Here is a 16,240-nt window from a genome sequence, read left to right on the forward strand (position 1 = left end):
GTCTCCGGTCCTACCTGCCGTGAAGCGTCTCCTGTTGATGCTGCACGCGCACTTCACACACTATTGCTACTGCGGCACTGCACAACGGCGCGCGCCAGACCTAGGCGCAATGACGCAAGCGCAATGAGTCTTGCCCCAACACAACCAGGGGAAGGGAAAGATACAAGTCCCGAAACGTGATTATTATTATCATTAGTATTAATCCTGTGCGCACAAGACAGAAATGAGTGAATTATCTCATGCGCACAAATAATAACTTGTGTACGAGCTTTTAAATATCACCTCTCAAGACTTTGTGGGCTCCTGGAAATGTCTGTGAGATTTGCAGTTATTTTTAACCTGCTTTGACACCTTGTTTTAAATACCATGTTCATACCTTAGTCATTGGAACTAGGCTATACTTGTTTTTATGATGCTGGCAGGTCAATTTTGGAAGTCACTGCTTTGTTACCCTGGCTAAAAACTGGAATAGTTTTGTCAGTGGCCATTTGATTAATACTGAGTTTAGCTGCCATGGGTTTGCTGCCAATTGACATTAAACATTTGCAACTTTAGGTAAACGTCACAGATTACAAGCTCTGCAGAGCTGGTGTTCGTGTGTCACTGTGTCTCATGCCACTGGGATTTGAGTCTTTTATTGCACTCTTATTTGATTTGTGAACATTGCTGTTTCCTGTGTCCGGTTTCCATAAGAGAGTGTATCTGATAAGATGAAGCCACAACACAGACACAAATTTGGGAAATTTGTTTGCTCAGGGACGTAATGTTAATCTTTTTAAGATTTTAACCTAAATTGTGACGCATTTTGAAACAAAAATCAGATCAGAGGACCTCAAATGTTTGATGAATGTGTGCCATTTTAGCCCCCTGAGACCTGAGACTTTTATTTGGTATGCTTTTTTTTAATTTCTCCTAGCTATTTGGGATCAGTAGGACCTGATAAGTATAAAAACTAAACATTGTCAGCAATAATAAAGTCCCAATGTCCTCTAACGAGACAATAATAAAGTCCCAGTGTCCTTCAGTGATTTCAGTGTTTGTTGCTGTTGCTAAAATTGGTAAAGTTTGTATGGCATATCAAACTACAAACATTCTCAATCATAAATAAACAAGTTTCAACCATTAAATCTGATCAGTTTTTGTACCTTGTCTACTTTCGTGTCGGCTGCAGACTGACTTGGCAGAGATGGCTGCCATCTTTTTCGTCATGAATTAGTGTATTGTGGTCTTACTGACACTCGATGGCACAAAAAAAACGTCCACAAACGAGGACAACAGGTCTAAGTTAAGCAGAATGAAGTATAAGGTCAAGTAAACCCAAACTGTAATGTCCGTATGAGGACACAGGGTCTCAGGAGGTTAGGGCCACACAGGAAAAATGCACGCATTATGACATTTGTTATGACATACCCCCATTCTAACACTACAAAAAAATAACAATCAACAGTGACAGCCAACATTACGCTCATAATATATTCTAGTTTTCCACTTTTTAATGCATTTTAAAGTAATGAAATGTTTGACACTGATTGTACCGACCCACAGCAGCTGAGCAACAGCTCCTGCTGGGGTAATGTTAAGGTAAAGGTAAAGTTCCACTGATTGTCACACACCTGAGTGTGTGAAATTTGTTCTCCGCATTTGACCCATCCCCTGAGGGAGCGGTGAGCAGCAGCGGTGCCGCACTCGGGAATCATGTGGTGATCTAACCCCCCAATTCCAACCCCTGATGCTGAGTGCCAAGCAGGGAGGCAATGGGTCCCATTTTTATAGTCTTTGGTATGACCCGGCCGGGGATGGAACCCACGACCTCCCAGTCTCAGGGCGGACACTCTACCACAAGGCCACTGAGCTTGAATGTCTTGTTACTAGCGTTGGCCTCCTGTAAACATCCCCAAGCACAAATTGCACCACCTTAATCAGGTTAATGAGTAGTATCTCAAAGAATAACTGGATGTGTGTGTGGTGTTTCAGGTCAGTGGTTCCCAACGGATGGGTCACGGTCCAAAAGTGGGTCGTGGGTCCATTCTGAATGGACCGCAAGTGACTCGCAAACATGTCAACTTTGCAAAAAACACACTTTATTTTGAAGTACAGTGAATTCCAGCACAGAAATTTATTTTGAAGTGCTGTTTCTGATGTAGAGTGAGCAACTAACAGACAGCTACTTGGCTGAGACAGAAAACTAGCTCAATGACATGGCCAATGACACTGAATGCATTGAACTGTGTGGACCATGAACAAATGACTGAGAAGAAATCTGGACCCAGTAGCTGGACCAGTTTGGAACCACTGTTTTAGATCATTTAAATACCCATGTAACCATGTTACTGTAAGACGTGCAGGGCAGCCAGCAAAAAATACATTAATATTGTGTTTTGGATCCCAATTTGACTACAAAACTGAGGTCTGGAGGAAACTGTTTTCCTTGTGTCTGTGTTTTCAAACTAGATTAAATATTGCTGCATACAAGTATCCTTGCTTTTGTTTTCAGCGTTGTGGTCACTGAATCATGACCGCATGCATTCCTTCATATCTACTTTCTCAGTTTGTCATGTGAAAATTAATTTCTGCAGGAGTCACTCACACTCACAAAGACTCTGCAGCTCATAGTCGAATCATTTCTTATTAACAGACTTGTCCAAAGATGTTACGAGAGGAGAACAGTCTGTTCTCATGTTGTTCTTGAGCTGCTCCCTTTTATATTTTAATTACTAACTTATTGAGCGTGAATGATTGATTTGAACAGACTTCACCTCCTGTAGTTGTCAAATCCAAAGTCTGGAGGATCAAAGCGTGAGCTATGACACTGCTGTGTGGAGCTTTCTCAACAGAGGGATTAAGTTATAGCAAACAACATGTTCATGTGGTTTTAATCTGGTATCTCATACAAGTTTAGAGTGTGTGCTCGTGTGGGAGATAAAAATAACAATCGTGTTTACAAGTTTGAACTGAAGTGAACTTGTTCACAGGAATTAGCCACTGCTGGGAAAGAGAGGAAAACAAAATGACTAATTATCTATTAGTTGTTGTACAGTATCAATAAATACTTGGCCAGAAAATTGGCAGCCATTAACCTCGACCACACACTGACATGACAGCACAAATCTCGTTGTTCTGCAGAATTTCTGCAGATAGAAATACCCTGAACTTTGATACAACTGATGTGGTGCTCACTGTTAGTGAACTGAATAAACATAGGTTCAAATATGGCTAAAGCATCATTTCAAGGTCGACTGCAGCAAACATACAGCATGTAAAAACAGTACAAGGCGACAAAGGGGACAAATCTATTAATCTATCTGCCTTCTCCTCGTCCTTCTGCCACTGATGGAGAGAATGAATTTATTAAAGAGGGACAAGTCACTTAGATGATTGCATTTCCAAACAGTTCCCCCAGCAGAGCTCTTTTTTTCTGAATGAGCTCGTTTGTCATGTTGAAACAGGAGACGTGCACAGACAGGGAAGTAGAGTTCATTTCCCTTCAGAAACAAGTTGCTTAAAGCTTAATCAGCAAATTTCGTAATGGTTGTGGAGTATCGTAAGAGCCTCTCTGATCCACATACGTTTTAGGCCGACACCCTTCTTTTGCATTTGTTCTGCAATGGCACGAAAAGCTCAAACTTTACAAACATGTCCTCACTAAGGGGCTGATCCTGGACCTGATCCTTTTATTGTGGTGCATTTCAAAAATGCAAGCTACTTAACATATTTACAAACTCTATCTGAATTCTGTTTAAAGGATAGGATGCGTCACACTGTCATGTTTGGATGACACCATAAACAAATACTTCACTGTAAATTTCATTTTTGCACTGCTCCCCAGTGGATTGGTCTCGAGCTGCAGTTTCACCGTCCAACAACCCAAAGCCGAACCAAACCATCTTTGTGTGTGGCATCCCACTGAAGACCTTTCCTGGAAAATATTCTTAAAGTGACCTTAAAGTTTGTGTATGCCACTTGAGCTTGGTCTTATTTCAAGTCGTCCTTTCAAACTTTCTAGAGTGCGACTGGCTGTTTTTGCACAGTCCTGTAAACGCCCTCAGAGATGAAGTATTTCAACAACCTGCATATGGTTATTCCAGGTCGCCTATAGCTGTCACTTCAACTTAAAATCCCTGAAACAACTGTGTCACGTCAAGACTAATTGTTTGTGATGATGTGTCTTATGACCCGAACTGTTTGCGAGAGTCACTTCTAACAGGATGTTTTGATTTGCCTGTTGTCTGCTTAAAGTTGTATGTACTCTGTTGGTGTTACTTTATTATTCCTGCACCAACAGCTCAAACATGTTTATACTGTACAGCACCAACTTAAACAAATTCTTATCAAAGGTGAACCAAAGTATGTGACATGTGAAACCTGGAGGGAAAAGACAAAAAGGACTTGAAGTACCAGAACCTTTCAGGTGTGAATTTGCAGGATGTAGTATTCTTTATTTATTTTCCTTAACCACTGGACAAGAGGTGGGTGCACCCTGGACAGGTCACCAGACTATCACCAAGCATCAAGCGTAATCCAGAAAAAGCTGTGATTTAATTCTAAACACTAGATGATGCACAGATGCAGACGAGGTAGTTAAATCTCATATTGTGGGGCAATGTGTTGCCGTACGATCTGTTCTGCAGGATCCCAGCGGATGAATTAAGACCTTAGTTACTCATTAATGAACCTCTGTGGGCACTGTGGTCATTATCATTAACACTCGTTGCCACAGTTGCATTCTGATATTTTACTAGAATGAAATGCTCCTCTTTGTACACCACTTATTTTAGCTTCTTTTACACGAGTATGCTGTTATCTGAAAATCATTTGATTTCTTACGAAAAAAATAATTACCACATAGTTCCTCTTATGACAAAACAGTTATGTGCAGAAGCAATAAACAACATCTTTAAACTCACATCTCACAAGGTTCACAGACAAAACAACTGTTTTACACTCAACACGTTTTCCAAACAAATACAACATGCTAACGTTATTAGCACAAGCCTATGACGTTTTACACTGTATAAATTAGCCTAGTGGCCGATGATCTTGTCCTCTTCTCATATGAAACCAGGGACAACAGCAAAATTTAACAATGGTAAAGGTCCATTACAACTCACAAGGTTCACAGACAAAACAACTGTCTTACATTAAACACGATATCCAAACAAATACAACATGCTAACGTTATTAGCACAAGCCTGTAGCATCTTACGTTGTATACATTAGCCTAGTGGCCGACAATGTTTTCCTCTTCTCATATGAAACCAGGGATAACAGCAAAATTTAACAAAGGTAATGGCACACAATTTGGATCAGTTACAGCTCACAAGGTTCACAGACAAAACAACTGTCTTATACTAAACACGTTTTCCAAACAAACACAACATGCTAACGTTATTAGCACAAGCCTGTAGCATCTTACTTTGTATACATTAGCCTAGTAACAAGCTGAGATTTCCTCCGCTCATATGAAGCCAGGATAAATCACACACGAGACTTAAAATGTTATTTTGTGGAGGCTTTATGGTCTTCACAATTTATTGTTTCTTATCTGTGAAATTAAAGTAAACAAAAGCTTTGATTCCACTGAGGGAAATGGTTTCAGCTTACTAAAATAGACAGGAGGTCTGTGTCACCACGACATGTAGTTACATTTCTGGGGAGGTGCACGACATCGAGTCAGCGCAGAAGTATAAATTCCGCATTACGCTCAGGGGCGCTGCTGCTACAGCCTCACTTGGTCTGGTATGACTGGTAGCTAAGGTTAGCAAACTATGCTACAATATATGACACGTTATTTACACATTCAGTCTCTCTTTTCCATTCAATTGCATTAAAAAGTAGAAATGTAAAGTGAGTGCTATAAAGGCATATCAATGTTGATTGTTAAACTTTTTGTAAAGTGTTAGTATAACATTTTAAAAAAAGTCATTAAAAATGTCAAAGTATATTTCATAAAAAGGTCAGCGTGTGCATTTATCCTGTGCGCTCCTCTATCATCTGCTGGCTCCCTAAAATGGCGCCCCCATCTTGTGAAATAGATGATTACGGCCCTGCTGTTTGAGCGCTTCATCTCTCTTGTGGCAACAGTAGCTAATGTTCACAATAAGTTATACAGTCTTGCTTTAAGTGTATTTCTTATATGAAAAGTGCCCTGTAAATACAGTTTTGATTAATGGATTGATCATATTATGAGAGCTCTGATAATATAGCCTGTGTGTGTGACTGAAAGAAGGAGAATAAGAAATAAGCAAGATAAGATTAGTTAACTGGGAAATGCCAGTGCATAAGCACTTAGCATGTGAGGTCAGTTATCTGACTGCAAATACTTCTTGAGACACCAACAAAAGTTTAATATATTTAAAGTCTTATTAGTGTTTCTTTGATTACTATCAAAACAGGCTGAATCTTCTAACCTCCGTCGTACCAGCAATCATTTATTGTCAACAATAAAGATATGAGGCCCTGTGTGTGCTTGGTGGGGCACTGTGCATAAAAGAGGTGTGTTAATGTTTGTTCATTAGTGCGTTTATGAGTGGTGGTATTGCACAACCCGGTCGGATGTCTGGTGATGGATGTAGGAAGAAGTGAAAGAGTGAGTGTCCTTTGCTGTCAGTCTTTTTCAACCACAAAGGAAATAATGCTTTGTGGTTCTTCTATTTGAACGCAGACAGCACTTTTAAAAAAGTAGCACAAAGCTCGTCCGTGTCCTTACATCAACCTGTTCCTGAAATGAGACAAAGAGAAGCAGAAACGGCAGAGTTTAGGTGCCATTATAGGGAATATACACTCTAATATTTACAGTTCACTATTAACAGTTCACTCATCTGGGCCCAGAGCTTTCAGCTAAGCTGTCACCTCACCGTCTATCTGAGACTTTCTCCACTGAGGACACTGAAGCAATGGAACAGTGAAACAATCGCTGCCCCCCTAAATAACTGCAGCCTGACATGACTGTTTTCGCTGAGTTCTGGATTCAAAATCACACCAAAAATGAAAGTGAATAGGGGCGTTGGTGGCTTAGTGGATAGAGCAGGCGCCCCATGTACAAGGCTGTTGCCGCAGTGGCCCGGGTTCAATTCCAGCCTGTGGCCCTTTGCTGCGTGTCACTCCTCCCCCCCCCCCCCCCCTCCACGTTTGTCTGTCCTATCGATTAAAGGCTAAAATGCTGCCCCCCCAAAAAAATAAAAGTGAATAATTGAAATCACAGGCTGACCCAACCTGCAAGAATTTTATCACAGTAACTCATAATGTGACTCAGCAGTATGCTCTCCATGTGCCCAACAATGTCTGGACATGCTCCTGATGAGTCAGCGGATGGTGTCCTGGGGGATCTCCTCCCAGACCTGTATCAATGCATCAGTGAGCTCCTGGACAGGGTGTGGCGGTACTTTGCAGCGTCAGATGCACCGATACACAATGTCCCATAGGTGCTCGGTTGGATTTATGTCAGGGGAACAAGAGGGCCAGTCAATGGCATCAATGCCTTTATCATCCAGGAACTGCCTGCACACTCTGGCCACATGAGGACAAGCATTGTCCTGCAACAGGAGGAACCCAGGGCCCACTGCACCAGCATTAGGTCTGACACCAGGATTTCATCATGGTACCTAACAGCAGTCAGGGTACTGTTGGCTATGACATGGAGTTCTGTGCAACCATCCAAGGATATGCCTACCCAGACCATCACTGACCCCCCCCCCCCCCCCCCCAAACACGTCATGCTGGATGATGTTACAGGCAGCATAACGCTCACCACAGCGTCTTCAGACTTGTTCTGCCTGTCACATGTGCTCAGTGTGAACCTGCTCTCATCTGTGAAGAGAACGGGGCGCCAAAGATGAACCTGCCAATTCTGGTGTTCTCTGGTGAATGCCAATCGAGCTGCACGGTGCTGAGCTGTGAGCACAGGTCCCACTAGAGGACGTCGGGCCCTCATGCTACCCTCATGGAGTCTGTTTCTGACAGTTTGGTCAGAAACATGCACACCAGTAGCCTGCTGGAGGTAATTTTGTAGGGCTCTGGCAGTGCTCCTCCTGTTCCTCCTTGCACAAAAGAGCAGATACCGGTCCAGCTGCTGGGTTGATGCCGTTTTTATGGCCCTGTCCAGCGCTCCTTTGATGGCAACTGGTCTTCTGGTATCTCCTCCATGCTCTTGAGACTGTGCTGGGAGACACAGCAAATCTTCTTATGACTGAACATATAGTTGTGCCATCCTGGAGGAGCTGGACTACCTGGACTGGGCTGCAGGTACCGCCTCATGCTACCAGTAGTGACAAGGACACTAGCAGAACAACAACAAAACTGGAGAAGAATCAGTCAGGAAGGATAACGAGAGAGCAACTGTCTGTGGACACCACATGTAAAACCATTCTCTTTTGGGGGGTTGTGATTTTCAGTGGCTCCATCTGGTCTCCCCTTTGAAAAAATTCTGGGGGCACCACTGCACTGAAGTCATGTCTTTGATACTTTTCTTCTTGGACACATTTTTTTTTGGCAACCTGCGGAGAGATTATGATCTACAGTTAGACTTACACATGGTGGGCAAGTTAAGACTGATCTCTGTATTTTTACAGAATTGAAACTCAGGGTAAGTTCAGCTGTGCTCATCCATTCACAATTCTCTTCCTCCCACTCCCACTGCTTCCTCTAATCAGTTGACTAGGGGTGTTTACTCTTCTAGTTATCCAAACTTTGCCACAGTCTCTATCAGCCAATCAGGATGCCACTGCAAAATTTTAAACCTGCTCTCTCCTCTGCTGCTGTCAGCTGTCATTTTAGGCAAAATTGTCGCACCCTCCAGGCTCACCTCCAGCCATCGTATCCAGAGTCCAGGACGAGCTCAACAAAGATTCATTCCTCTACTCATCCAGATCATTTTCACATCTCCATTTTCTTCTCATCTCATCTTCACCACCTCTACTACCACCAGTGTCTAGACCCCCGAGTGGGTGTGCACATGTTCATAAATATTCTTTTCACTATAAAAATGAGTCTCTCCTGATTGAACTATGTTTCGGCTGACAAAATCAGTAGATAAGTAAAATGGACTCATGAGGTCAGTAAATGTAAAATCCTGGGTACAGCCTCTGGTTCATTGTTTTTCCCCACCAACATCTTCTGCAGTTTAATTTGTTTTGTTAGTAGTTAAAGTTTAGTACATTTTTGCATCTCTCCCTTTATTTGCAGTGGCCTATAAGGGGGTCATGACCCCACTGTCTGCTTAGATATACCCTGTGGAGTTTTCTGGTAAACAAACAAAGTTGTGTTTCCATTCAATGTATCTCGTAAAACATGAATCATAAATCTGTGAAACCAATATTTTAAATTATGCATTGTTACATACACTTGCTGTCTTCTTCCTCACTGCCTTCACAAGTACATTGTTCTAAAAACAACTCCACGGGCAACCTGATCAGAGCTAAGCTAATTTTCCAAATTGAAGTTAGTACAACTGAAGAAAATCCCTGGCAACATTGAACAATAACCTTATAAGCTACTTAGTAGGTTGGCTACACTACCAAGTGAGCTTGCCCTAGAATATTACTGAGTTAGTTTGCTAACTAGGAAGGTTATGCTAACGAGTAACCTTGCCAATAGGCCATAAAAAGTAATAGTTTTTGATAGGCTGTAAAAAGGAGGAAAATGTGTTAATTGCAGGTATTTGCAACTGAAAAATTATATTATCCACACTCTTTGTTAGTGAACAATATTCTAGCCTATTGGCAAGCTTACATGTTAGCATAGCCCTCCTAGTTAGCAAGCTAACTTGCTTACTAGCCTATTGGCAAGCTTACATGTTAGCATAGCCCTCCTAGATAGCAAGCTAACTCGCTAATATTCTAGCCTATTGGCAAGCTTACTCATTAGCATAGCCTTCTTAGTTAGCAAGCTCACTTGCTAATATTCTAGTCTACAGGCAAGCTTAGTCGTTAGCATAGCCTCCCTAGTCAACAAGCTAACTCACTAACTAGCCTTACATGTTAGCATAGCCCTGCTAGTTAGCAAGCTAACTCACTTATATTCTAGCCTATTGGCAAGCTTACTCATTAGCATAGCCTTCTTAGTTAGCAAGCTCACTTGCTAATATTCTAGTCCATTGCCAAGCTTCCTTTAAGTATAGCCTCCTTAGCAAGAAAATTCAAATTTACAAATAATAATTAAGCTGTACATCTTTATGGGAATATCTGTGAATCCAATTTAAGTGTAAAATTTTATTTTGATACAATAAATCTTTCTTGATTTGTGACTTGAGATGTGTTGCAGAGATATGTTCTGTGTTAATGGATGAAGCTCTGATTTATCTGCTACTCCACTGTTCGTAATGCAAAATGGCCAGGTTCATCATCTTTGGAAAATGTGACACATATTTCACATAAGCAGATAAGGTAAATCTCTTTGTTTTCTCTCAGTATAATGCGATGAATCCGAGAGGGTACGTTTAATGACATTTGTTCATTTTTTTAAAACCAGATTTACCCCACACAGGAAAAAAATGCAATTCTGTATAAAAACATCACGCAACACAATCTTCCTTTTATAGGAAAATTTTAATAGTTATTCAATGTTCTACATTTTACAGTAAATATACAATTACAAACTTGGCTTAGTTATAGTACTAGATCACTAACTGATCTTAAAAAAAACCCTCAACAACAAAAAAAGAAAAACATAAAAAAAAATAAAAATAAAAACCAAAAACAAAAAATAAAAAACAGATTTACACTTCATATCACAAGCCTGACGCTGGTCCTTCACTCTGGACCAAATAGCTAACATACAGTTCACTTCTCTCAACGCTGAACAGACGTTGGGCTTCAGTTTCAAACACAACCTTACGGTAACAGATATACCATAGCATGTGCAAACTGGGTACCAAACTAAAACTTCCAAAGATGGGTTGTTCCTAATACTCGATCCAGGGTGGGATACGAGTATGCTTTTTTTTTGGAAGACAAGGAATTTCCACTTTTTGCATCACATTTAGTGTCAAATTAAACTAAGATATCTGACAAATTGAAATTAAAAAGCTGCAGCAGAACATCAAAGACATTTAAGAGCCTACTATTCACTGTGATAGTAGTGTTTTAATTTATACTCATGGAAAAAAAAACTAAGACTTAGCAACTGCAAGGCAAAAAAAGAAGAGGGGAGAGGGAAGATGGAAGGAGAGGAGAGGCGTTGTGAATGGTTCTGGTCACGTTTTCACTGTCAAAGTGAAGAGGCGCAAGGTTATAATATACTCGAGAAAAACCACCTTGCGACGTTTGGCAGACAGAACGGTGGAGGAAAATTTGTCCTACTGTCCATTTTCAATTAAGTGCAAATTTAAATAAATGAGAGGTGAGGAATGGAGTGAAATGAGAAAGCAGTTTCACCACTCTGTAAAACAAACCTGCTGTGTGGGAGTGCCTCCACATTGAAACATGAACACTAGTCCACAGCGTGAGAAAAGAAAAACTCTCTCCTATTAAACTTAAAATGATCCACTCCTGTGAGAACAATGAAACCTTATTTGGCATCTAAAATGGCATTTCTGTAAACGTCTGGAAAAAAAGAACATTAAATTTGGATAAAGAAAATCTCAGTGCTTAAAACTGTGACATCCAATTGTGATTTCTTTTTTTATCATTTTACACTGTGGTGATGCCACTGCCAGACTTTGTCACTGGTGACATCTAGTGTTTAAAAAGGTTCAGTGGAGCTTTCACAAATACCAAAACAAAAATTACAATAGATTATCGCAATAAGTGACACCAATTTCATGACTATCATAGTTCAATATGATTGCTACTGATACGAGGGTGGTGAAGGTTGCAAAGGTCAGACTGAAAGCACATCAAGACCGAAAAGCATGTGAGAGCAGAGGGTTCAAAGAAGTGGACATAAGAGGGAGCAGAACATGTGATCGTGTGATGTCATTTTGCATCCCCGAATGTGATAAAAACTGAATGTTTGAATGGGCTTTGAGGGATGCAAAATGGCTTCTGAAGTGAAAATAATATAGGATACAGTCAGGGAAGATAAAAGTGAGACAGGCAATAATGCATCAACAACAGTTTGTGAGAACAGGACAGCAATAGGAAAACACAGATCCACAAAAAGCTAGACAGAACAAGGACTCAGAATTCACCAGTTACTTAGGAGAAGAAACTAATAGTTACTTAACAACTGTTGGTCAAATATGGCACAGAACAGAGGGGCGTGGAGGCTGAGGGTTTTCATTCGTTACTCAATGTATCTTTGCACCGGCAGAACAGAAACAGACAGGAAAGATGGCCTCCCAAATCATGACGGTAACCTCTTCCTGTCAGTGCTATCCATTTCGGTTCTGTCTTAAATCCTTCCTCCAGGTCTGTGAATTTAGGCAACACTTAAAATGTGGGATTTGGTGACGAGAATTTCTTTACCGACAGACCCTTGTCTTAACTTCTCCCCTCCTCAGCGACAAATATGTAGAGAACAGAGATGCAGAAGAGGTTTAAAAAAAAAATAAAAAAAATAAAAATATTAAAAGCACAAACAGTAGCTGCCACACTGATGCAACCATGCTTAGCTAGAAATACATTACTGTACCACTTGCTGTATAAATATACTGCATTTTTTTTAACTTAGAGATCCAATGCTATAGTGAAATACACCTGAATATTATGCATACCCATTATGCTCAATTGACCAGAGGGAAAGAAGAAAACAAAAAAATTGAGAAATACTGACAGAAGTAGTGGTTGGTTAAATAAATCCTAATGACAAGTAACGTTACTGCTGTCGCAAGAAAACCCATATCCTGTTTTCTTTTCACTGGCTTGGATTAAAATGTACAAGATCCTTAGACGGTGGCGACACTTTGTGACCCGAGAACATCCGCGCGATGCGTTTTAAAATACAAGGGTCCTTTCAAAAATAAGGCTCAAAGACCGACGGTTTTCATCCGACAGCGGCGTTATGTAATATTTTCTTGAGAATTAACCTACTAGTGTACAAACATCTGGACTAAGAAGACCTCAAACACTCAACCTTATTGTTTTTATTTTTAATTACAATATAAATTGCTTCTTCCTCCCTCCAGCACTACAAAGCCTAGGTACCTGTTACTAAGCATTAAATTATAGTCATCAAGTTTTTTTGTTGTTTTTTTTTGTCTTATGTTGTGCAATATTTCCTCACAAAGTTATTCAATACCCAAATTTTTGATATGTTCTACTTCTCTTCTTAGCAGTAATAATTATTGAACGGCATACAGAGCCTGTAATCCATATTTAGAGATTACAACAATAAGCATCTTTTTTTAAAAATCAATTCAAAACGCTGATAAAATAATTACTGTATGTTAACAGTTGGAGGCTTCCCTCTTATTTTATTGCAATATCAAACCACTTCATCTACATACCCGCGCAGTAAATGCTTTTTTTTTTCTTTTCTTTTTTACAAATCTGTAGCCTACTCTACAGATTATGAAATTGTGATTTGAGTCTTTCTTGTGTGTGTAAATCCTGAAAAAATGTCGCAGGCTTCACCTAAATATTAAACCCCACCACCACTACTACTTGGTATGTTTGTAGTGTTTGATTACGATGGGTCATCATACTGCCTTTGCACATAAATGCCTTTACACGTAGAAGCTTAAAAAGGCAACAGAAAATGGCTGTATATGGTCCATGTCTCATTGGCTCAGATATTATCCTCATCTGATGACTATACTCTTAAAATCAAGGTTAATGCTGGATTTTTTAAATGGAATTGTGTTAAAATGAAGTCTGTAAAAGCAGATATGTGTATAGTTACCAAAAAAAACTGAAGAAATGGATTAATCTTTTTCAGAAACAACTATTAAAAGTGTAACAAGCCAACTGGACTGAACCGGTTTAAAACTAACTGACTGAACGCCTTTTTCCACCAACATGGAGCTGGTTCTGTTCCAGTTCCTGCCAAATAATTCTGAACCTTACGGGCTATTTCAACCAAAAATCAACCAATTTTGAACCCCCAAAGTTGGTTCACAGCTGAAACCAAAGAAAGAAATTGCAGGTTTTCCCCAACTTGAAGTACTAACCGTGACGAAATCAGTCAGCATGTCATATTCTACAAGTTGGAAAGAGAAGCACAGATGAGTCCTCTACACCTTCTTATTATTAACAGTTGGTCCATGCTTGTTTTTCTGAATAATAAAATCTGTAATTAAAAACTCCCAGTAATCTATGCAATCTGCCATCTTGCTACTTATCTTTACTTCCGTTTTGCTTTGTGCAACGCCCTTCGTTGATGACGCAGATAGCACCAAGGTCCAAGAATCTCGAACAGAACCACTCCAAGAACCAGTGTTAGCTTGGTGGAAAAGGCCTATGAGTGGCACTGCATCATCGCTGCTTCGCACTCTTGCTAAAATTGTCTTAATATTCTCACACTGCTGTAGCCATGAATACTAAAACTAGCACTTTTTCTTGACAATTCTCCTGCGATTCACAAGATAATACCCACAAAGTTAAAACTTTGACCCAAATTCAGAGAACAACCTATCAGCGCTATGACATGGACCAGGTGTAAACACATTACAGTCATCTGATTGGACACAATTTCTTCCTAAATGTAGTGCACAACCTCCCATGTCACTGGTTTGGTCTTTTTTCAGCACTCACAGAAGTGGAATGATCCGGCGGATCGAATCCTATCCATCCATCTATCTATCAGCGCAGATTTATTTGACTGGTCCATCATTAATACTCAAGAGTCTGGGTTTCTATTTGTTTGGTTACAAAGTCCTCATCTGGAAGAAGAAGAAGAAGGGAGGAGGAGATGATATATTCATAACAAGGAATAAATTTCGACACATGTAGTGTGAAAGTAGAGTATCAGTGCAGGTGAGATGTCACGAATTCAAAGGTCTTGCACCTTGAAATGAAACGACCCGACTGTGAATACGTGATCTCCTCCTCCTTTCTTGTTGTCTGCTCTCTCCGTCTTATCCTGCTCTCCTCTTTCTACGCCAACACAATCCCTTTAAACTCCTTTTCTGCTATCTGCCATGCACACCCCGAGAAATCCATGTAGTGTGTGTTTGTGTGTTTGAACTGGGAGTATTTTACAGTAAGTGCCACTAAGTGATCATGTTTTCCAACACATACAGGAGCCCCTATATGTGTGTGTGTGTGTGTGTGTGTGTGTGAGAGATAGAGTGTGCACGACTGCCCATGCTGATAATTATAAATATCCTTACATTTTTTAAAATGCATTGACCTACGCTAAGTTTAAGATTCCGATAGTGTCACAACATACTAGCCTGCATAGTATGTAGCATAAAGTAGGCGACGTTTTCATAGTGTGTGTTATGCGAATGCGGACACAGTGGGACACGCAGCAGGATAGGTAATGGTCAGTAAGTGCTCTGCTCATCGCAACAAAGCACCCACACGGAGACATAACAACAGGAATGATGGACTGACTACTGCCGGACAGATAGCTACGTGGCTGGAAGACGACTGAGATTCAACTGAAAATGAAACAAAGCGGATAAAAAAAAGGGATAAAGAGGAAGGAAGAACAAAGGTAAGAAAGAAAAAGTCTACAGAGAAAAAGGAATTCAGTTGAGTACGGTTTAAAGAAAGAATATCCAAAAAAAAAAAAAAAAAAAAAAAAAACCTGCAAAAATTAAAACGCTAATTATGTTAAAACCCTGTGCTGATATCTAATTGTAAGAAATTTGGCAGCATAAGTCAGTAAGTCTTTGTAGTGACTGACGGAGATGATGATGATGAGGAATAAGTGCCCGATATTTTCCAGCCAACTGAGCAGCAGCAGGAAGGACCACACATACACCAGCACAACACAGAAACAGGAGCAACTGACACCCGTGATTGGTCAAGAGTCCTTCTGGAGTTCCAATGACAGACACTTCAAGAGAAAAATGAGGAAATCAAATAATAAAAATCAAAGAGCCATACAAAATAAGGTAATGACTGGTTGGCAAATGAACAGAGAGAGAAAAAAAAAAAAAAAAAAAAAAAAATAAAAGCAGCTTTTGTAAAAACGTTAGAGAATGTCGCATACTAACAATAACAATAATAGTAAAGTGGCTGTTGCACTTTAGTTTTGTTCTTGCAGACAGGTGCCGGGTTCCCATGGTTACCAGTGGGAGCCCGTGTAAGATTTGAGCAGTTGCATACGATGGTGAACTCCAGATCTGGTGGGAAAGAAGAGCAGAAGTACACACTGGTGACGGATTTAAGGCTCCGAGGAAAAGAGGGGAAAAGAA

General features: G+C 40.3%; 1 protein-coding gene across 2 annotated transcripts in view; it reads right to left on the reverse strand.

Annotated features, from left to right (window-relative positions):
• Window positions 1-10,522: 10,522 nt before the first annotated feature.
• The window catches only part of fam168a (family with sequence similarity 168 member A), a 33,587-nt gene continuing 27,869 nt past the window's right edge, over window positions 10,523-16,240 (reverse strand). For both annotated transcript variants that reach the window (XM_033630871.2, XM_033630872.2), the window contains one exon: window positions 10,523-16,168. The gene's annotated coding sequence lies outside the window, so the exon portion shown is untranslated. The remainder of the gene's footprint in view (window positions 16,169-16,240) is intronic.

This window comes from Epinephelus lanceolatus, chromosome 4 (assembly GCF_041903045.1).
Source record: "Epinephelus lanceolatus isolate andai-2023 chromosome 4, ASM4190304v1, whole genome shotgun sequence".
NCBI lineage: Eukaryota > Metazoa > Chordata > Actinopteri > Perciformes > Serranidae > Epinephelus > Epinephelus lanceolatus.